Source organism: Phyllostomus hastatus, unplaced genomic scaffold (assembly GCF_019186645.2).
Source record: "Phyllostomus hastatus isolate PE091 unplaced genomic scaffold, TTU_PhHast_1.1 phas_contig_1, whole genome shotgun sequence".
Taxonomy (NCBI): Eukaryota; Metazoa; Chordata; class Mammalia; order Chiroptera; family Phyllostomidae; genus Phyllostomus; species Phyllostomus hastatus.
In genome coordinates this window covers 7386079-7393119 of record NW_025333498.1, presented here as the reverse complement: position 1 = coordinate 7393119, position 7041 = coordinate 7386079, and positions in this window count along the sequence as shown.

Below are 7041 nucleotides of genomic sequence, written 5' to 3'. Positions count from 1 at the left end.
ATTAAGCAGTGCCAAATTGGATTCATCAAAGACAACAGCTCTCATTTTGACTGCACCCTGGAAGCACCTGAGGAGCTTTAAGGAACACTCACCAAGTTTGAGAAACACGGAAAACCTAGTAACCGAAAAGTGTGGCCCGTGGACCAGAGCCATGCCATCACGTGGGAGCTTGTTAGAAATGCAGACTGTCAGGCTGCACCTCAGGCTGCTGGCTTAGAAGCTGAATTTTGCCAAAATCCCCAAAAGGCTTATATGCACTTTAAAGCTAGGAAGCACTGCTCTAAAGAATTCTTGTCATTGATCACTTTTTTTTTCTTTCTGTGATGTTAGACAGTAATTACATGATTAGTAAGAGATGAAAGAAAAATAGTTCAACTTTTGTTCTTTAAAACACCAGAAAACAGACTTTCATCTCTGACGTTCTGCAGAGCAAGAAAGGTGGACAATATGAAGTGAGATCCATATATGTAGGTTGTCACATCATGTAGGATGCCTAGTTAAGTGTAAATTTCAGGTATGTGACTTTTTTTTAGTAAAAGTATGTCACAAACTGTGTGAAACTTACACATAGTTAAAATAAGTATTCATTGTTTATCTGAAGTTCAAATTTAGCCAGGCATCCTGTGTTTTTATTTGCCAAATCTGGTAGCCTTGCATGTATTCCTATGCGTTGTCTCTTTGCTCTCTAGGCTTTCCCAGTAAAAAGGGGAAATGATACCATAAATGGCCAAGTCGCTGCCTCCTGAGCTGTCTAGACTGATTGACTGCAATGTTGTTTCTCATCCTGCCCAGACGGCCAGGACTCTGTGACTCCCCTGGAACGGCTGGTGACTCACCCAGTGAGAGAGTAATGGGAAATTTACTTGCTGACTCAGGAAGACATGAGCCTTGGCAAACTTTTCCTTCACTCTAAACCAAAAGAAAAAAAAATATCCAAAGCAAATGTTAAATAGAGTACAATATATTTCAAACAGTAACTTGAGGTAGCAGGCAAATTCAGGGACTGGTATTCACATGTTTTCTATTAGTTGATTAAAAAGACATTCGCATGGTTTGTGCCACTACTACACTCAGAAGCTGATATTTTTCTTAAGCATTACTGCTATGTAAGCCCCTTCAGAGGCCACTTTCCCAGAAGACACTTTAGATCCCTTTTCTCAGTGTTGGGTGTAGTTTGCGAAAGTGGGCAATTCTCGAGGCAGAGATGTGAGTGTGCACTGGATAGCCCAAGTCGGTAGGTTGTCCCTGACAAACAACAGGCTTTGTAACTCTAGGTAAATTGGTGTTTCAGTTCTTCCTCCTGGAATGATTGTTTAGTTTTATAGTCTGTGCCTCGTTCCTCAGATTGGCTTCAGTCCCTCTTTATTCTGTCCCACCATTTTACCATTTTAAAGTAAGGCCTCTTGCTGTTATCAAATGGTCAGCTATGTTAGAAGAAGAAACTCAATTTACATTAGCCAATTCTGACTTTTTTTTTTAATTTGGAAAAAGTTTGAGCAGAAAAATCTGAATAAAATATTTGTGAAACTATGCAATCTTGTTATATTAATGATTTTTCTTAAATAATTTCACAGTTGCTTTGGAGTAGATTGAAAATGGAAGTGTAGATACACACTCTTTTTGTGAGCGTCTGAATCTTTTTCTGCTGAGGTTGGACACATATTTAATGAGTCATGATATTGACAAGCCTAGTTTCAGGACCTGAAAGCAAAACAGCTTGTTTCTAGCAAACATAGGAAGAAACTTCCATTTAAAAGCAGAGCCCACAGATACCATTTTCCGGAATTTTCATAACCACTTCAATTCAGACATGAAGATGAAGGCTAAAAGTATTATGTACCTAATATATACTTAGCAATACACTGCAGTGTGGGGGAATAGATCCACAAATGCTTGGCTCTATTTTCCATCAAGAAATGGAATCTATTTCCCCGCACTTTGAACTTGGTCTGACCTTGTGACTTGCTTGGACCAATAGAATGTGATGGACATGATGGTGTGCAAATAAAGCCTCGGCCTCAGGAGAGCTTGCAGCTTTAACCTTTGCCTTCTTGGAACACTATCTTGAGAATGCCACTAAGGAAGTTGCTCCTGGTTTCAGGGGCAAGTAGAGGGTGAGAAACGATGAAAAGAACTGAGGGACTCCACTGACAACCAGCACCAGCTGACAAACAATGTGTGGATGAGGCAATTTTGGAACTTCCAGTCTAGCCACGCCCTCCACCAGATCAAGTGAGCCAGGAGAAACCACCAGCCAATCCTCAGAGAATCGTGAGAAATAATAAATGGTGGATTTTGGCCCTTATGTTTGGGGGACCAGGAAAGGAAGGGATTGTTACTTAAAAACAGGACACTAATGCTCCCCAAAGGAAAATGTTAAAAAGGCAGGTCCCAGGTCTCCACCCCAGTGATTCAGATTCAATAGGTCTGGCTTGGGGTCCTGGTGTCACACTTTCCCCACAAGAACCCTAGATGGAGGTGGTCCTCAGACCACCCTTTGAGAAACACATCCTGGGGAGAGTTCCTTCAGTACTGAGCAGGCCCAAGGCAAGTGGCCTCATAATAGTGCTTCACACCTGCCTCCAGGTGTTCCTGGAGTTTTGCAGGAAACAGCATCCAGGTGCAAGTAGAAGCTTTTAAAAAATATTTGTGTGAAAAGCTAGAGAGAGGAAATATATATAATTTTTATTCTTTTAAACTTGTAAAATAGAAGTTGAAAAGTTATTTTTATCCTCTTCCATTTGCCTAATATAGATTAATTTTTGGAGCAGTGATAGCACAGACCTCCTGGAGAAACAAGATTTGTTGGGAGATTTTGAATGACATTGATTTGGGCTAAAGTACTGAAGTAAGAGATTAGATATAAAAATGCAGCAGAGTTGAGGCAGATACAAAAAGAGTGCAGATTTTTTTAGCATTGTGAAAGGAGAAGACTGGAGAGTAGGGAAGGCAGATGCTCAGGGAGGTTTACTGAGTGGAGAATAACGGGAAGTGCTGGTGAATATTCTGAAGCCACTGTAGAAAGATGAAGGTGAATCAGCTTGAGAGAAACAACTAGTCTTTTACCTGTGTGTACACCCCCCGCCCCACACTAACCCCGAGGTAGGTGCAACAGAAGCTGGTTAGCAGTGTTTAAAGCCTAGGCTGTGGTTGTGCTAGATGGTGACCTTTGGAACTTCGGGTTCCTGCTTTTATCTGTCTTGTAAAAGCTGTTAATATGTCATCTGAAGGGAGGGTTCTACCGCCAAGATATATTTGAAAACCAGTGAGTTAAAGCATGAAGGAAATGTTATTTAATTGAGAGAAGATTCATTATCAGACAAGTGTTATTTCAGTCTCAGAAATGGCTGTTTCTCAGCGGTAGATGGACAGGTAAACCTGGTGGTCTTGTGGATCTCTTTTGCCCTTGGGATGATGAGAACCAGGGAAAACCCTCACCAGCCGTTATCTTCCCCAGGATCTTTGGTGAGGTCAGTCTGCATTTTCTTTGCTACAGTGAAAGCGAAATCACTTGTAGTAAAAATTCCAATTTCCAGCATAGAAACAAAACATACTCAGATATCTCCTTTTTGAGAAACTTTGTAAAACTTAAGTTGCTGACATAAAAAGTAAGAAAAAATCATTGGTATGTGCAGATAGTTGACTAGTTGTCAGGGGATCCTTCCTGGCTTGTAGGGGTTTGAAGACTCTGACACTCATCAAACTATGATTTTTCCTCCCTTTCTCTTGGGAAAAAGATGGAATTCAGCTGTCACTTCAGGGAAGCCACATAAATATATGTGTGATTTTGCCTAGAATATAAATAATAAATCTTGTAATATGGGAAAATATGTAATATTTGCATAATTACAGTGAGAATTTTTTTGCTTATAAATTATGCAACTGAACGCATCTGTACTTGTCAGCATTGGCTAGGATGTATTACATTATCAAATTAAGTCACAAATCTCTGTAGCTGAACCTGTCAAAAGCTTAGATTTCACTGTATTGCATGTGAGACCCAGTTAGTAAAAACATGAGGCAAACATAAAGTTTTTACATTCCTTACCATATACCAAGACAGCACAGGTATAATAACATAAATTATGGTTTCTAACTAATAAAAAAAACCCTATAAAAATAATGGTAAGTTTTTCTGTCAAAACTAAAACAAATTGTCTTCTAAATATAGTAGCAACCAAAGTATGATAAAGCCAAAAAGCTTTTTTCAAACTGTCACAGCCACAAAACTAGGGTTAACTGAGGAAATGGCTTGTTACATTAACAGTTTTCACAATATCTAAAGATAATTTATAATTTATAGTACACAGAAAAAGTTTTAAGCCAACACTGCATTTTGACCGTGAAAATATTATACCAATGATCAAACAATTTTCACAGTTTAAAACCAACAAAACCAGATTTACATAACAATGAGAAAGAATGGGTGGATGTTTTAATGTTTTATAATAGAGATAATTGATTAAGACTAAAACTAAAATTTTGGGCCACATGTGGGGATATTTCCCCCTGATGTAGGTACTAAGATTTCTATGGGAAAAACTCCTTGAGGACAAGACATGTTAATATCAATCCACAACAAGCATATATTATATATTGTATGTTTATATTTTTCAACTGCTTTTTAAACTCAAACAGTTTTCCTGTTTAAGTGATTTGTTTTCCAAATATTTGTCATGCCATTTTTCTAGTGCTTATGAAATATTTTCCATTGGGGACAATATTCTAAGTGGTTGTCAGATCCTCAGACATGTTTATAAAATCATATTTAACCCATATCATCTATGGCTATAACATAATGGAAAGATAAATTCTTTTCAAGAGCCTGCCTTCTAGTTCCCATAATACTTAATACTTTTTATTAGTTTTACGACCATGGCCAAGCCTTCTCTGAAACTCATTTTTCTTATAGTGAAATATAATTATATGGCACATATAGTTATACAAAAAGAGGGAGTTTTATTTTAAAATCTTGAGCATGAATCTTTTTTAGGTTAAAAAGATTTTTTTTAACTTAGATTTTTATTTGAAAATTTGAGTCTGGCAATATAAGTCCTAAAGATGCTCAGAGAAAACAGAACAAAACAAAGAGAAGCCTGAATTGCTCAGAACAAAAAAATGAGAGAAAATGTAGACACAGTGTTTGCCCAGAAGGCAGAAGTTGGGGACCCTGGTAAAGAGAAGAAGTGAAAAGAGGGTCTGGTGAAGGTGGGCAGAAACAACAGAGGGGAGGTCAAGAGTCTGAAAAGGAGACACAAGCAGGAGAAGTTCCCACAGTAGGGATGCTCAGGGCTTTGAAGAGCAGGGTTAATATTCCACTGCACCATAGCCCCCCTGCCATCACCCTCAGCCTTTCTCCAGAATTCTGCTACATGCACCTACCTTGCACTTGGGTTGCTTTGAGGAATCAGTGTGAAAAGTGATACTGTGCAGGGTTGGGTGAATAGACCAGATGTAGAAGTGAGGTATAAGTGAGGTAGAAAAGTCCATGTCAGCTGAAGCCCCTTGGAGAATCCTGGAAAGCATGAGAAAGGCAATAGTGGGAATTAATGTCCACCAGATACATATCTTACATGTGCAACTAAAATCACATTATTTACTTTAAGATCAACTTGAATCTGATTCAGAACCCTTAGCACTCCTGTATGACCCCAATTCCAGTGGCTTTGCTCCTTCTAAGCAGCGAGATCTCTAGTGAATCTGGAAGTCTCAGCATTTAGGTAGTATCTCCACAGCCTAATACCTAGCCATCACATCAAAGATAAGAGAGATGTCCCAGAAAGGAAGGGCTATTGAAGGCAGTAAGAGGAAAAATCAAGAAGGACAGAAATGGTAATGCGAGAGCAGATTCTGGTTTTTTTCCCCCACAGCACTTGGCACATTGTAGTTCTATGATGACTAAACTAATGAATCAATGAATTCTAGATATTAAAAACAGGGAATATTTGGTGCACAGTGGAGCAGATAATGGAGAGGAAATAAAGTTAACCACTCATTTTTGCATCTATGGCAATACAAAGTTGCAAGAGACTTTAGAATTCATGAAATACAATCCTTTCAGTTCTGTAAATACCATTTATAAATATACTGTCCAATTTGGGAGGCACTAGCTACACGGGACTATTAAAATTAAATAAAACTTAAACTTTAATTTCTCAGTCATACTGGCCACATTTTGAGTGCTCGGTCATCACACGTACCTAATGCCAGCATTTCAGGCAGCACAGGGACAGGATGTTTCCATTGTGGTGGAAAGGTCTGTTAGACAACACTGATCTATTGCACCCCAACCTTAGCCTGAGTTACTTGCAAGGAGTGTCATTCCCTATTGGTTTGGGGCCGGACATAACTGTTAGGCGTCCTTAAAATTTTTTTCCCTATAAAGCTCTGGCTGGCGTAGCTCAGTGGATTGAGTACAGACTGGGAACCAAAGTGTCCCAGGTTCGATTCCCAGCCAGGGTACATGCCTGGGTTGCAAGCCATAACCCCCAGCAACCTCACATTGATGTTCCTCTCTCTCTCGGTCTATCTCCCTCCCTTCCCCTATAAAAATAAACAAATAAAATCTTAAAAAAATTTTCTTCCATATATTTATCCTAGACTGTTTAGATATACGGAAAGATTTATTCTCTATAGGGAGCATTTTATTATAGTAATGGTTTAAATTTTTTGTTAAGTATATAGATATTGTAAACTAAAGTAGAATCATTATCTGAAATAGTTAGAATTCAAAAGTTAACTCGGTTTTTTAAAGATTCTCACTTATGCCTAAAGAAGAGCATTAATTAATGTAACCATCTCCATAGTAATAGTAATTATTTGTTCAAAACTAAAAAAAAAGAACACAACTAACTGTAGAGATATCTTTAGGCTTCACAAAAATGCTGAATATACACCAAAACTTTTATTTAATTCTTTTATGTTTCAATTAGCTAAACCTGGTACAATTATGTGGTCACGAGCTCTGCATGTTACCTCTCAGTGAATGTAATCATTTCCTATTAAGTCAAAATACTTAACATTTCATGAAAATTCCCTGTC